Below are 16,755 nucleotides of genomic sequence, written 5' to 3'. Positions count from 1 at the left end.
TGCAGCTCTCTCATTCCATGTCATCAGTACTGTGTCACTTGTTTAATCCTTTTTAGTCAATTGTAGGTGTGTATTCAAGGCATCTTTGTGGTATTATTTGTTTGTCAACGCATAGATAGCACGTGGTAGCACGTGGTTCGGTTATGTGGTGACCATCTACAGTAATTACAGTAGTTTATCAGGCCTACAGGAAAAAATATCACATAACTCAGTGCCAGTAACCAAAGGGTAGTTGTACATTGAGCAAGGCGATGGCAGATGCTGTTACCTTTTTTTTTTTTTTTTTTTTTTTTGGGGGGGGGGGGGAATTGACTAGCATGGGAGGGTTCCAATTATTTGGGCATTACAGAAGTACAGTATACTCGTACCTCATATTGTATCATCAGGGGAAACACATGCAGTGGTATGTTTCAAAACTGAACTTTATGAACTAATGCCTTTCTTTCATGCAGGTGATTGCAGAGTGGAAAGGCAGCCACCAAAGCTACAGTCTGAGGTCCACTTAGCTCCTGCACATTATGATCCAATAGTAGCAGCAAATGAACCATCTATTCCAGAAACATCGGTAACTGATATTCATATTGACCATGCTCATAATTTACTTGGAAGAAGTTTCACATCCATTTCTGGGTTCCAGTCAACTGTCATTTTTGACAGTAAAAATTGTGGCCAAGTACGAGCTCCAAAAAATGACTGGATACAAATTGTTAATGTACGCAATTGTCATTGGGTAACTGTTAGTAACATTAGTTATAGTCGTGACACTGTCAAAGTATCAGTATGGTTTATGCTTTCGGTGAACGTGATGACAAATTTAATAGCCAGATTGCTGCCTTACTAAAGTCCAGCAGTCCAATAATAACTGTGGATATTGCTAACATGAAATAGCAGAAGGGCGCTTCAGACTGTGGCTTATATGCTGTTGCTACTGAGATGAGTCTTTGTTATGGAATCCCTCGTGAAACCCAAGATTATGTGCAGGAAAGTATGAGGAATCACCTAGCTCATTGTTTTAGGGATGTTGTCTTGAAGCCATTTCCTGTAACAACACTCCCTATCATTTCGGAACCACATAGAAATCGATCTTTCAGATTAAGTATTCACTGTTGCTGCAGACTGCCTAAGGAAGCCCATAGAGAGATAGTTCTGTGTGTTTTGTGTAACAGACTCTTTCATGTTGAGTGCGAAACTGTGCAGAAGAACGATAAACTTTTTTGTGTGCCGAACATGTAAAATTTCTGTGTGATTGTTCCTAGTTTGTTGTACATAGTTTTTAGGGCAGATCTTGTAAATGTTTGAGGCATTTAATATGTTCCCAGAAGGGTGCAGGTTGAGGGGCACATTAGAGATCCAGATGTGGACTGAGTTAAGTGACAGCCAAGTCTGGTATGTCAACTTTTGGGCATGTAAAAGCATGGACTATGACTTTACTTTTTTATGAGAAACCAGTTGCCTAGAAAGTGAGTGGCTGACTTAAATATTTTTTATGATAATAGTGGAATTAACCTGATGATATATATATCCACCTTTAATGTGGGTAATAAAACTTTTTTTATTTCAGTGTTACTGTTTGTAAAAAAACAAATCGTTTCAGTTAAATATTATGTTGTAAGGTAAAGCCTAAACCAAAGGTTCTTCAGTAACCCTCTGCCAGAATTTGGTATTGCTCCCCAAAACAGTATCGTTCCTTCTCTTACTGTTGTTGTTTCATATTAGTGTCAAATCAACATAAACTTACAACGGAATATCAACAATTCATACAGCTGGCAGCAAAGTGAAGAACTTCTGTAAATGGGAAACCAGTTGCCCAGATAGTGTGTGGCCGAATTAAATGTTTGTTTTGATAGCTAATAATAGTGGAATGAACCTTATGATACATTTATGCTCCTTTGATGTGGGTAACAAATCTGCTATAATTTCAGTGTCACTGTTTGTATAAAACAAATCAAGTTTCAGATAAATATTATGTTGTAAGGTAAAGCCAAAAGCAAAGGTTCTTCAGTAACTCACTGCCAGGATTTGGTACTGCTCCCCAAAATTGAGTATCGTTCCTTCTCTTACTGTTATTGTTTCATATGTCACATAACAAACATAAACCAATAATATCTACAATTCATACAGCTGGCAGCAAAGTGGTTGTTCATAGCTTATGAAATTCGGTGCTTCAAATGTAGTCTATCTATCTATATACCTAGGCTGCTTCCCCCAAGGAAAGGGAGGTAGCCGAGACAGGACGACTCACTCTCCATTTACTCATCCATTCAAACACATTCATTCGCATCTTAGCCCCAAAGGGGAGAACGGACAGATCCTCACCGCATCACACCGCACAAGGGTCAACTGCGCAATGCAATCAGTGACATTCGCAGCATGGCCCGACAGCAGAACTGGTTTACCCCTGCCACATCATAACAGACCCATCCCCTTACCCGCACCTGACCTGACTAGCTGATCAGACCAAATGCGGGAGAATATCCCCTCAGGGCTGCGTCATCACTTATTCATTCACAATTTCTCTCCATTTATTTCTGTCACGCACAGCCACTCTTCCTTGCTCAACAGACATCCCTCTCGCATCCAGCGCTCTCTTCACACTATCCATCCATCCTATTTGTGGTCTCCCTCTCAGCCTTACACCTCTCACATCAGATCTAGTTATCTTTTTCACCAATCGTTCATGTAGTACAGTAGTGATTTAATGATTGCAGTCTAAGATCTTTTGCACAGACAGCCCCGAGTTAAAGGTCACAACTCTTACTTTCGGCCTGTGACAGGCTGTGGACCACTGAGGGCCCTGTTGGTTAAGTGACCACCCTTGGGATTTTTTTTTTATGTACCAGGGATCACTGATGCAGGAGGTAACTATTGTACAGTTTCTCACAGGGAAAAGTACATTGTCAGTGGAGTGAACGGAGCCAGGGCCTGATTGTCTGATACCTTCCAAAATTGTGCCAGGCAAGGCTGCCGCACCACCCCTATATATCCATACTGTGTTTATGTGTGTATATCTATGTAACTTTCTCTCTCACACAAGTTCATATGTAATTGTAATTGCCTGACTATCATGGGTCAGTATTTGTTAATGTAAAATCACTATGAAAACCTAAAAATTATTCTGATAAGTATGACAAGAAACTTCATGCATATGGTGTAATTATTAGGTCCCATGAATGTTATATGTCTTTGAGGATGGGTTAAGTCCTGCATAGCTATTATCTGTTTTATGAGTAATGCAGGGTATAAAGATATTATCTGAAAATCAAGTAACTATTATATGATGTTCAGAGACTGAACACAAACAGAATTTTACTGTCATATTACCTTAAGCTTATGGAGTTTCATGGAGAGACAGACTGACAAATGAGGAAGGAGCACTGCGGTATTGATATGAATGTGATTAAGAAAGTTCAGAGAACTACTGTATGCTGAGGTAGTTTGGTCATGTGGAGAGAATGAAAAATGAAAGACTGACCAGGAGGGTTTACGTGAGTGAGGTAGAGGGGCATGGGAGAAAGGGAGACCAAGGATGAAGTGGAGTGATAGGTAGGTATACGAGAGGGGGTTGGAGGGAGGCCAGCCAGACGGTATGTGACAGCGTGACATGGAGGTGATTTGTTTATGGTCACACCTTATTGGGAATGAGACATTAGGCTATAGATAGGCAGATAGATATATATCACCTTAAGTGAGGTTGCTACTTAAGGATATTATACTTTATCCATGAGTCTGCATCATGTTTTAGGCTGAACCTGCATTCATTCATTGCCAGACGCCATGTATCCCAAACGGGGTGGCCAAGGGCTTAGAGTTAATTGTTTTACAGGGAGGGGCACTAATCCTCCACCAACCCCACTTGACACTTAGGGATGCCAACAGCATCTGGTGTTCCCAGGCGGTCACCCATCCAAGTGCTAACCAGACCCAACGTTGCTTAACTTCGCTGATCGGACGGGAAGCGGTGTACTCAACGTGGCATGCCCACCTCCATGCTTTGTAGAAATTAACTTTTTTTTTTTTTTTTTTTTTTTTTTTTTATACAGGTCAGTGAATCTTGTGGTGATTTGTAGTCAATCTTCGTTTATGAAGTAGCTAGAAATCTGTTTACACCCCTCCTAGAACATTAACTATCTTCAACTTTTGCATAAGAAAACCTCCAACATAATGAACTTTTAAAGCCATTTTCTGTTACTTTCCTACTCTGAAACATGCACTGTATAATTGGCTATACTCATTCCTAAAGTTGGTCACTTATCATCAACAGATTTAAGATTCCCAGAGGGCAAGACGTTTGCAGTGAACTATACGTTTTCTCAGTATGTTGGTTTTAAATGTACAGCCGTACAAAAAAGTATCGTTACGACGTTGTGCTAAACAATATGACAAATGACTATAGTATAGGAAAAACAGGCAGGGGGTTAGGAAACTGTTGGTACCCCTGCATATCCAACAATGTTGGTTATGCATGGGATACAAGAGGCATTTCTTGTGTTTGAGGTAATAAATGCGTCGATATGAATGTATCAACCCTTCAGAACAGCAGCCATCGTAGTGTTCGTTATGTATCTATCGGACCCCTGAGTAACGATACTTTTTTGTAAACCTTATTTTGCAGCGTGTTCTGAGTCCCGATTTCTCGATCACAGACACGGTGCGGTTCTGGGTTCTTTGTTCCTGACCGGGTCAGTACTGGCAAGAAAGAAAAACACAAACACCACTTGTCAAAAGGCACACTTATATATTACCAAAAGACAAATACACACACCATTTTATGAGCAAAACTGAGGAACTTACAATGACTCAAAATAGTGTTTACAACAACCATGCTCCACCTAGTTCAGCAAGTCTGACCTGTACACAGAGTTACATCTTCCTAATGTAGAGTAATGTGCACACAGTGTCACAGACAATATTTCTATGAATATGTCAGGTACATTATGTTCAGCACACATGGACAGTACAGTGAGTCCTCGAAATGCGAAAACTCGGAGTCTGAATTTCCGATGGTATGAAAGCGATAAATATAGGACAAATTCCACAATACGAAAGTATCTGACTCAATCGTAGGAAAAGGGATACGAGAGGAAATGCGAAAAGTTCATAATAGGCATACTGCATAGCGCTGTGCTCGCTTGCAGCGAGAAAATGAACTAACCCCCATCTGGTAAACACATTTTTGTGTGCTTCCCAGTCGAGTCACGTCCATCCTCACCTCTCAGCTTCGTTGTACGTTATGCTGTTTTTCACTGTTCTTCACCTTTTCGTATTTTCACCATGCCTCCCAAGCGCCTTGCATCATCATCAGTATCCGGGGAATCAGCTGCCAAGATAAAACGACACTGTACTCTGACTCTGGAGAGGAAATAGGAAATTATTAGATGCCACGAGAAGGGACAGGGAGTCTCGGAAATTGGGCGAGCTTTAGCCCTTCCACCAACTGTTGGGACTGTGACAAAAGAAAAGGAAATGTACAAGAAGATGGCCACCTCCTTCTCTTTATCTTCAGCCGCCTGCCAAGCCACGAGGACCCGCAGCTGTCGCATGGAGAAGATGGAGCAGCTCCTGATTGTGTGGATGGAGGACTGCCAGCAGAAAAGCATCTCTAAGTCTCTGCCCCTTATTCAAGAAAAGGCTGTTAAAATCTGGGAGAGTCTGGGAGAAGAGGAAGAGGCAGGGAGTTCACCAGTGCCGTCCACCAGTAGCGACTCTGGGGCTGCTCCTTCAGTGCATTCCACTGGTGATTCCTCGACTGAGGTGTTTAACCTGTCACGTCCGGAGCCTTTCCGCACCTATGACGTCCCCCAGTCCCGAGCCTTTTTGGAAAAAATTTTTTTCTTCTAAAACTTCCGCTTAGGTCGAGAAACGATGGAAAATCATGAAGAAAGTGGTCTCTGCGGTCTATAAGTGGTCTATACAGGTGCGGTTTCCCCCTGCAGGTATCGTATTCTGTAATGGGCTGGATATGCGTTAACGTTTTCTATGGTAAGGAATAATGGGACAAACAACACACAACACCTCTACATTTATTGAATTTGAACTAATAAACAATAACAGTAACAATATAATGGATTTCAGACACATATATAGGAAAAATAAGCATTGTACCATCACGCGAGCATAGCGAGTTAGGTCCGATTCGTAACATGCTATATGCTAATTTTCTGGTATGAGTCAACCTATCATTTTTTCTACTTGTATACTTCTGTTTCAATGACAATTTACCAATTACAACTGTTTGTAAGTGATTTCAGATGTTTTCATTCATTATGATGACATGCAGCATAAGTTTAGCGCACATCAGCTTACTAAGCGCACTCGCTATGACTCGTATTTCAACATACCAAATTGTTTTATCACTTTCCAATTATTTTCCCATTTACATAGAACCTTTCCCCCACCACTGTGAAGGTTTTCAAATATTTTCATTCATTACGAGGGCATTTAGCGATATGCTAGCGCCTATTCACGTTGCAACCACGATCTCAAACACTCGTGTTTCATCATCTACTTTATTTATTCACTCCAATTATATTTTCCCACTTACATTACACACGTTTACACCCCTCCAATGCACTGTACATACTTACTGCCATTATTTATTCAAGTGAGCGTGAGAATATCGCCTGAAAATACCCTCGCAAGGAATGTTACGTCATACATAATACTCACACACTTATATACTAATTCACTCACACACTTATATACTAAATATTCACTTTATCACTTGCTGACTTTTATTTTGACTAATACGTGCCTTATTCATTCGACTAAGCGTCAGGAAATCTTATCTTTATAGACACGCTATGAATATTTGACTTAGAATATACATCATCATATACAATAATTTGAACTTATACCCGTAAGAATGTCACATAATAAAAAATATATGATAAGGGGCCGTATTTATTGCACTGAGCGACAGAAAATCGCATCAAACAACCCTCTCTATGTAAGTTTCAACTTAGGGCAGATTTTATACTTACACCCAATGTTTTCACTTATGTTCTACCCGTAGGCACTTTATACTAATATTTGGCGATCCACATGACTGATATTTTCACAGAGCGTCTGTCTGTCGCATTTACCTCATAATTTCAGCGTCCTTTCGCATTCACACCATGCTAAAATTGCAGCAACGTGTGATATTCACTAAAACATGGGTGAATACACAGACCTACGTCACACTGCACGCACTCATAGCGGGTGTCCTTCCTCTGTGTCGTGAGTCTCACCTGGGAATTACTGCACACGTGACACCTGCGCTGGGGCCTAGGTCTGTTGGGCTGGGGAGGGATAGGAGTGGGGAAATGGCGGCCGGATATTCTCTGGGGAGCCTGGGTAATAGGGGCAGTGCGGGGGCGCTGTTGGGGCCTTTCAACAGCATACTTAGCAAAGATTTCTCGTGTGAGCTCCCTCACAAACCCTTCAAAGGTTTCCTGAACTCCTGTTGTCATGGCGTGAAGGTGGTGGCAATTCAGAGCAGTGATATCTAGCAAGTGAAAGAACAGTTTTATACCACTTCATCGTGGTCCTGGCACACTCTACCGTCGATATCATGGAGTCAGACTGGTCCACGAGGCGCATGTTTATATTGTAATCCATTACACACTCAGGTTTCCAAACACGACGCCCGCTCTCGCTATGGTAATCAACAGAATCAGTACTGTGCATCAAGGGGCGGTGAACCGTGGACAAGAGGCTTACTCCTCTGTTGTGGTTCCACATTGTTGCAAGGATGTTGTTTGCTTTGAAGAAGACAACCTCACTCCTTGCAAGTTTCCGCCCTACCTTGACCATGTGACGCCGGTTCACCTTTTCGGTTCCACAGACTCCCGTTTCATGTCTGTGAAGATAACGAGCGAGAAGAGGGCTAGTGTACCAGTTGTCGAGGTAGAGAACGTGACCACGATGAAGGTAGTCTTGTATCATCGTCTTTACCACTGCTCCCGAAAGTCCTATACTTCGATCTTCTATTATGTCTGTCTGTGCACCGGTGTACAAGACTATGTCTTGCACGTATCCAGTCCTACAGTCACACATAACAAAGATCTTGAACCCAAAACGGTGCCTTTTGCTGGGTATATACTGTCTGAATGAAATATTGCCTCTCCACAACACGAGACTCTCGTCTATGACGAGATCTCTATAGGGATAGAATGAGGATCGAAAGGTTTGCATCAGGTGATCAAAGACCAGCCTAATTCGCCTCATTTTGTCAGTGTTGTTTGCATTTGCAGGGTCATGAGCATCATAAAAATGGAGGCGACTTAGAATTTGTTGAAACCGATTACGGCTCATCACTTGACCAAATATGGGGGTAAACATAACAGGGTCCCTAGTCCAGTAAGCAGGAATTCTATTTTTTCTTATTATACCCATCAAAAGGACAAGGGCAAAATATAAGAACATTTCGGGAATGGAGACAGGGTAATCATAAATCATAGAATGCCTACTCCTTGTTCCCAATCTTTCACTTTCTAGGCGCTGGGCGCTTGCAAACAGGTTTGTTTGAAAAACGATCTGATCGACGAAGGCCTCACTGAAAAACAGGTGGAAAAAATCCAACCTGCTTGAATTGCAGTGAATACCTGGTGCAATGCAGCCAGATCGCCCTTGCTCAGTGAAGGGGTGAATGAGGGGAGAAAAATCACTCCCATCCTCCCAATCCCACGACACAAATCCCTCGTCCCCATCACCGCCTTCGTCTGGGTGGGGAGGAGATCCTGGTTTGGGAGGTTGGGGAGAAGGAGTACGGAGGGCTTCCCCACTGTCACTCCTCTTCCCTCTGCCTTTACCCTTTCCCTTACCCTTACGGCCTTGAGGAACAGTAGGGGGCTGTGAGGATGAAATAGGGGAATATTGGGGAGCAGAAGACGTGCTGGGGAATGGTTCCTCCCCACCTTCCCCCTCCATTACCACACCACGTGCTCTTTCACGCAACCTTGCTCGACCACTTGTTAGGGGATATTGGGGAGCATAAGACGTGCTTTGGAGTGGTTCCTCCCCACCTTCCCCCTCCCTCACAACCCCACATGATACTGAACGCACCCCCACTGGCCCACGTGATCCACTCTGCCGCCTCACACTGCGTAGGGAGAGCAATGACTCACCCACGTCACTCTCACTTTCCCTAATCCCAGGAATTTCCATTTCACTCCCCACTCCCTCCACTTCACTTCCTACCTCCCCAAACAGAATGCTAGGCCCATACCTGCTTAGACGACGTGGTGTGCGCTCTGGGCCACGATGGGTAATCACCTCCTGTCCATACCACGTGGCAGCACGTCCCACGGCTCCGTCCTCGTCCTCGTCCTCGTTCTTGACCTCGAATTCTGCTTCCAAGGCACGCTGGGGATAGGGATATGACATACCACGTGCCTTCTTTGCCTCCTGCCCCTCTCTAGCAGCACGGTAAGTCACGTACTGCCGCTTCCTTGGTGACGGAACTTCCTCGTCACTGCTGGTGGTTTCTTCCTCCTCTGGCTGCACATAATCCTTGTCCATCTCCTCGTCATCCAGTGGGGAATCACTGTCGCCGGTAAAGGTGTCCAAGGCGACTTGAATTTCGCTCTCTGAGAGACCTCTCTTAGCCATGTCTGAGCAGGACCGTGGCTACCAGGTGAGTGGACGATTGGCGGGCTAGCGCGGGTCGCGCGGGGTCGCCGAGTGTCCCCGCCTAGTGGCAGGTAGGGGAAGGTCAGGCGAGGGTATGTACCGCAAATCAAACACGAAATTTGAAAATTGTCGAAATGATGCACATTGCAATTGCACGACGTACTGGTACGTCGCCGGGACTGGCAAATGCAAATCGTTGCAACGTACCCATACGTCGTCGGGACGGGGCGGGTTAAGGCCAGCTGTGGATAGTTTGAGCACTTCAAGAGTAGGGCCAGTCTCACCAATGTTCGAATTCAAGGAGAGTCTGCTAGTGCTGACATCGATGCTGCATCTTCCTTCCCAGAACACCCGAAGAAGATCATCGAGGAAAGAGGATACTCCCCCAAGCAGGTGTTCAACTTTGACGAAATGGCCTCTACTGAAAGAAAATGCCTAGCAGGTAAGAAAATGTCTTAAATCAATGTTTAACAAGTAAGTTTTTGGCAGGATACGGTGATAAAATGTTATGTGCATAGGAAGCAGTGCCATGTGTAAAGGGAAGCATTGCCTTCTGTAAAGGGGGCAGTGCCATGTTTAAAGGAAGGCAGTAGCACGTGTAAAGGTAGTCCTGCCATTAAAGGAAAATTCATGCAGGTTATTCTTAAAAATAATGTTTTGGGATAAATTGTAAATGCTCCTTGTTTATGTAAGGTCTGTGCATTTGTCTAGTGAAATTCATAATTACACTGCCTGCCATTAGAATGAAGTGAAATCTATGCAAGTGTCTCAAAAGTGGTGTTATAGGCAAATTTTCAAGGATGAAACATAAATGTTCCATGTTTAAGTGGGGTAGGTGCAAGATCACGGTGAAGGGAGTTGGGTTAGGCCTCATTCGTGGGTTAAATTTACTTCATTATTACACTGCCTGCCATTAGAATGAAGTTTAATTTATCCATGTGTGTCTTAAAAGTGATGTTATAGGCAGATTTTACGAGGATGAAACATAAATGTTCCATGTTTATGTGGGGTAGGCGCAAGGTCATGCTGGAGGGAGTTAGGCTTGTGTTTTTCAGGGGTGAAATTTACTTCATAATTACACTGCCTTCCATTAGAATGAAGCTAAATTTTTCCATGTGTGTCTTAAAAGCGATGTTATAGGCAAATTTTACGACAGTGAAGCATAAATTCTCCATGTTCAGGTTAGATATCTTAATTGGCGCAAGGTCTCATTAGACGGAGGTAAGATACGACTCTGTTTTTTACAGAACTAACATGCGTGTGTGTCTCCTTGGAGGAAGTTAGGGTAGGCATGTGTTTTTTGGGAATGAGATTAACTTCGTAATTACAGTGCTTGCCGTTAGAATGAAGTAAAAATTATGCATGTGTGTGTCTAAAAAGTGATGTTATAGGCAAATTTTACAACGATAAAAAATAAATGCCCAATGTTTAGGTTAGATTTCTGATACATTTATGCTCCTTTGATGTGAGTAACAAATCTGCTATAATTTCAGTGTCACTGTTTGTATAAAACAAATCAAGTTTCAGGTAAATATTATGTTATAAGGTAAAGCCAAAAGCAAAGGTTCTTCAGTAACCCACTGCCAGGATTTGGTATTGCTCCCCAAAATTGAGTATCGTTCCTTCTCTTACTGTTGTAGTTTCGTATGTCATATACCAAACATAAACCAATAATATCTACAATTCATACAGCTGGCAGCAAAGTGGTTGTTCATAGCTTATGAAATTCGGTGCTTCTAATGTAGTACAGTAGTGATTTAATGATTGCAGTCTAAGATCTTTTGCAGAGACAGCCACGAGTTAAAGGTCACAACTCTTACTTTCGGCCTGTGACAGGCTGTGGACCACAGAGGGTCCTGTTGGTTAAGTGACCACCCTCGGGATTTTTTCTAATGTACCAGGGATCACTGATGCAGGAGGTAACTATTGTACAGTTTCTCACAGGGAAAGGTACATTGTCAGTGGAGTGAACGGAGCCAGGGCCTGATTGTCTGATACCTTCCAAAATTGTGCCAGGCAAGGATGCCTCACCATCCCTATATATCCATACTGTGTTTATGTGTGTATATCTTTGCATCTTTCTCTCTCACACATGTTCATATGTAATTGTAATTGCTTGCCTATCATGGGTCAGTATTTATTAATGTAAAATTTCTATGAAAACCTAAAAATTTTTGTGATGCCTATGACGAGAAACTTCATGCATATGGTGTAATTATTAGGTCCCATGAATGTTATATGTCTTTGAGGATGGGTTAAGTCCTGCATAGCTATTATCTGTTTTATGAGTAATGCAGGGTATAAAGATATTATCTGAAAATCAAGTAACTATTATATGATGTTCAGAGACTGAACACAAATAGAATTTTACTGTCATATTACCTTAAGCTTATGGAGTTTCATGGAGAGACAGACTGACAAATGAGGAAGGAGCACTGCGGTATTGATATGAATGTGATTAAGAAAGTTCAGAGAACTACTGTATGCTGAGGTAGTTTGGTCATGTGGAGAGAATGAAGAATGAAAGACTGACCAGGAGGGTTTACGTGAGTGAAGTAGAGGGGCATGGGAGAAAGGGAGACCAAGGATGAGGTGGAGTGATAGGAAGGTATACGAGAGGGGGTTGGAGGGAGGCCAGCCAGATGGTATGTGACAGCGTGACATGGAGGTGATTTGTTTATGGTCACACCTTATGGGGAATGAGACATTAGGCTATAGATAGGCAGATAGATATATATCACCTTAAGTGAGGTTGCTACTTAAGGATATTATACTTTATCCATGAGTCTGCATCATGTTTTAGGCTGAAACTGCATTCATTCATTGCCAGATGCCATGTATCCCAAACGGGGTGGCCAAGGGCTTAGAGTTAATTGTTTTCCAGGGAGGGGTACTAATCCTCCACCAACCGCACTTGACACGTAGGGATGCCAACAGCATCTGGTGTTCCCAGGCGGTCACCCATCCAAGTACTAACCAGACCCAACGTTGCTTAACTTCGCTGATCGGACGGGAAGCGGTGTACTCAACGTGGCATGCCCACCTGCATGCTTTGTAGAAATTAACTTTTTTTTTTTTTTTTTTTTTTTTTTTTTTAGTCCAGTGAATCTTGTGGTGATTTGTAGTCAATCTTGGTTTATGAAGTAGCTAGAAATCTGTTTACACCCCTCCTAGAACATTAACTATGTTCGACTTTTGCATAAGAAAACGTCCAACATAATGAACTTTTAAAGCCATTTTCTGTTACTTTCCTACTCTGAAACATGCACTGTATAATTGGCTATACTCATTCCTAAAGTTGGTCACTTATCATCAACAGATTTAAGATTCCCAGAGGGCAAGACGTTTGCAGTGAACTATACGTTTTCACAGTATGTTGGTTTTAAATGTACAGCCGTACAACAAAGTATCGTTACGACGTTGTGCTAAACAATATGACAAATGACTATAGTTTAGGAAAAACAGGCAGGGGGTTAGGAAACTGTTGGTACCCCTGCATATCCAACAATGTTGGGTATGCATGGGATACAAGAGGCATTTCTTGTGTTTGAGGTAATAAATGCGTCGATATGAATGTATCAACCCCTCGGAACGGCAGCCATCGTAGTGTTCATTATGTATCTATCGAACCCCTGAGTAACGATACTTTTTTGTAAACCTTATTTTGCAGCGTGTTCTGAGTCCCGATTTCTCGATCACAGACACGGTGCGGTTCTGGGTTCTTTGTTCCTGACCAGGTCAGTACTGGCAAGAAAGAAAAACACAAACACCACTTGTCAAAAGGCACACTTATATATTACCAAAAGACAAATACACACAACATTTTATGAGCAAAACTGAGGAACTTACAATGACTCAAAATAGTGTTTACAACAACCAAGTTCCACCTAGTTCAGCAAGTCTGACCTGTACACAGAGTTACATCTTCCTAATGTAGAGTAATGTGCACACAGTGTCACAGACAATATTTCTATGAATATGTCAGGTACATTACGTTCAGCACACATGGACAGTACAGTGAGTCCTCGAAATACGAAAACTCGAAGTCTGAATTTCCGATGGTACGAAAGCGATAAATGTAGGACAAATTCCACAATACGAAAGTATCTGTCTCGATGGTACGAAAAGGGATGCGAGAGGAAATGCGAAAAGTTCAAAATAGGCATACTGCATATCGCCGTGCTCGCTTGCAGCGAGAAAATGAACTAACCCCCCTCTGGTAAACACATTTTTGTGTGCTTCCCAGTCGAGTCACGTCCATCCTCACCTCTCAGCTTCGTTGTACGTTATGCTGTTTTTCACTGTTCTTCACCTTTTCGTATTTTCACCATGCCTCCCAAGCGCCTTGCATCATCATCAGTATCCGGGGAATCAGCTGCGAAGATAAAACGACACTGTACTCTGACTCTGGAGAGGAAATAGGAAATTATTAGATGCCACGAGGAGGGACAGGGAGTCTCGGAAATTGGGCGAGCTATAGCCCTTCCACCAACTGTTGGGACTGTGACAAAAGAAAAGGAAATGTACAAGAAGATGGCCACCTCCTTCTCTTTATCTTCAGCCGCCTGCCAAGCCACGAGGACCCGCAGCTGTCGCATGGAGAAGATGGAGCAGCTCCTGATTGTGTGGATGGAGGACTGCCAGCAGAAAAGCATCTCTATGTCTCTGCCCCTTATTCAAGAAAAGGCTGTTAAAATCTGGGAGAGTCTGGGAGAAGAGGAAGAGGCAGGGAGTTCACCAGTGCCGTCCACCAGTAGCGACTCTGGGGCTGCTCCTTCAGTGCATTCCACTGGTGATTCCTCGACTGAGGTGTTTAACCGGTCACGTCCCGAGCCTTTCCGCACCTATGACATCCCCCAGTCCCGAGCCTTTTTGGAAAAAAAATTTTTCTTCTAAAACTTCCGCTTAGGTCGAGAAACGATGGAAAATCATGAAGAAAGTGGTCTCTGTGGTCTATAAGTGGTCTATACAGGTGCGGTTTCCCCCCGCAGGTATCGTATTCTGTAATGGGCTGGATATGCGTTAACGTTTTCTATGGTAAGGAATAATGGGACAAACAACACACAACACCTCTACATTTATTGAATTTGAACTAATAAACAATAACAGTAACAATATAATGGATTTCAGACACATATATAGGAAAAATAAGCATTGTACCATCGCGCGAGCATAGCGAGTTAGGTCCGAGTCGTAACATGCTATATGCTAATTTTCTGGTATGAGTCAACCTATCATTTTTTCTACTTGTATACTTCTGTTTCAATGACAATTTACCAATTACAACTGTTTGTAAGTGATTTCAGATGTTTTCATTCATTATGATGACATGCAGCATAAGTTTAGCGCACATCAGCTTACTAAGCGCACTCGCTATGACTCGTATTTCAACATACCAAATTGTTTTATCACTTTCCAATTATTTTCCCATTTACATAGAACCTTTCCCCCACCACTGTGAAGGTTTTCAAATATTTTCATTCATTACGAGGGCATTTAGCGATATGCTAGCGCCTATTCATGTTGCAACCACGATCTCAAACACTCGTGTTTCATCATCTACTTTATTTATTCACTCCAATTATATTTTCCCACTTACATTACACACGTTTACACCCCTCCAATGCACTGTACATACTTACTGCCATTATTTATTCAAGTGAGCGTGAGAATATCGCCTGAAAATACCCTCGCAAGGAATGTTACGTCATACATAATACTCACACACTTATATACTAATTCACTCACACACTTATATACTAAATATTCACTTTATCACTTGCTGACTTTTATTTTGACTAATACGTGCCTTATTCATTCGACTAAGCGTCAGGAAATCTTATCTTTATAGACACGCTATGAATATTTGACTTAGAATATACATCATCATATACAATAATTTGAACTTATATTATACCCGTAAGAATGTCACATAATAAAAAATATATGATAAGGGGCCGTATTTATTGCACTGAGCGACAGAAAATCGCATCAAACAACCCTCTCTATGTAAGTTTCAACTTAGGGCAGATTTATATACTTACACCCAATGTTTTCACTTATGTTCTACCCGTAGGCACTTTATACTAATATTTGGCGATCCACATGACTGATATTTTCACAGAGCGTCTGTCTGTCGCATTTACCTCATAATTTCAGCGTCCTTTCGCATTCACACCATGCTAAAATTGCAGCAACGTGTGATATTCACTAAAACATGGGTGAATACACAGACCTACGTCACACTGCACGCACTCATAGCGGGTGTCCTTCCTCTGTGTCGTGAGTCTCACCTGGGAATTACTGCACACGTGACACCTGCGCTGGGGCCTAGGTCTGTTGGGCTGGGGAGGGATAGGAGTGGGGAAATGGCGGCCGGATATTCTCTGGGGAGCCTGGGTAATAGGGGCAGTGCGGGGGCGCTGTTGGGGCCTTTCAACAGCATACTTAGCAAAGATTTCTCGTGTGAGCTCCCTCACAAACCCTTCAAAGGTTTCCTGAACTCCTGTTGTCATGGCGTGAAGGTGGTGGCAATTCAGAGCAGTGATATCTAGCAAGTGAAAGAACAGTTTTTTATACCACTTCATCGTGGTCCTGGCACACTCTACCGTCGATATCATGGAGTCAGACTGGTCCACGAGGCGCATGTTTATATTGTAATCCATTACACACTCAGGTTTCCAAACACGACGCCCGCTCTCGCTATGGTAATCAACAGAATCAGTACTGTGCATCAAGGGGCGGTGAACCGTGGACAAGAGGCTTACTCCTCTGTTGTGGTTCCACATTGTTGCAAGGATGTTGTTTGCTTTGAAGAAGACAACCTCACTCCTTGCAAGTTTCCGCCCTACCTTGACCATGTGACGCCGGTTCACCTTTTCGGTTCCACAGACTCCCGTTTCATGTCTGTGAAGATAACGAGCGAGAAGAGGGCTAGTGTACCAGTTGTCGAGGTAGAGAACGTGACCACGATGAAGGTAGTCTTGTATCATCGTCTTTACCACTGCTCCCGAAAGTCCTATACTTCGATCTTCTATTATGTCTGTCTGTGCACCGGTGTACAAGACTATGTCTTGCACGTATCCAGTCCTACAGTCACACATAACAAAGATCTTGAACCCAAAACGGTGCCTTTTGCTGGGT

General features: G+C 42.7%; 1 non-coding gene and 1 pseudogene across 1 annotated transcript; both read right to left on the bottom strand.

Annotated features, from left to right (window-relative positions):
• Positions 1–3,867: 3,867 nt before the first annotated feature.
• LOC145392552 (5S ribosomal RNA) lies at positions 3,868–3,986 on the bottom strand (annotated as a pseudogene).
• Positions 3,987–12,540: 8,554 nt separating this feature from the next.
• LOC145392611 (5S ribosomal RNA) lies at positions 12,541–12,659 on the bottom strand. Its single transcript, XR_013896041.1, has one exon. It is a non-coding gene; the product is annotated as a 5S ribosomal RNA (ribosomal RNA).
• Positions 12,660–16,755: the final 4,096 nt, after the last annotated feature.

Source organism: Coenobita brevimanus, chromosome 22 (assembly GCF_032717465.1).
Source record: "Coenobita brevimanus isolate Jiangsu-jjx chromosome 22, ASM3271746v2, whole genome shotgun sequence".
Taxonomy (NCBI): Eukaryota; Metazoa; Arthropoda; class Malacostraca; order Decapoda; family Coenobitidae; genus Coenobita; species Coenobita brevimanus.
This window is presented reverse-complemented; position numbering and strand designations above follow the sequence as displayed.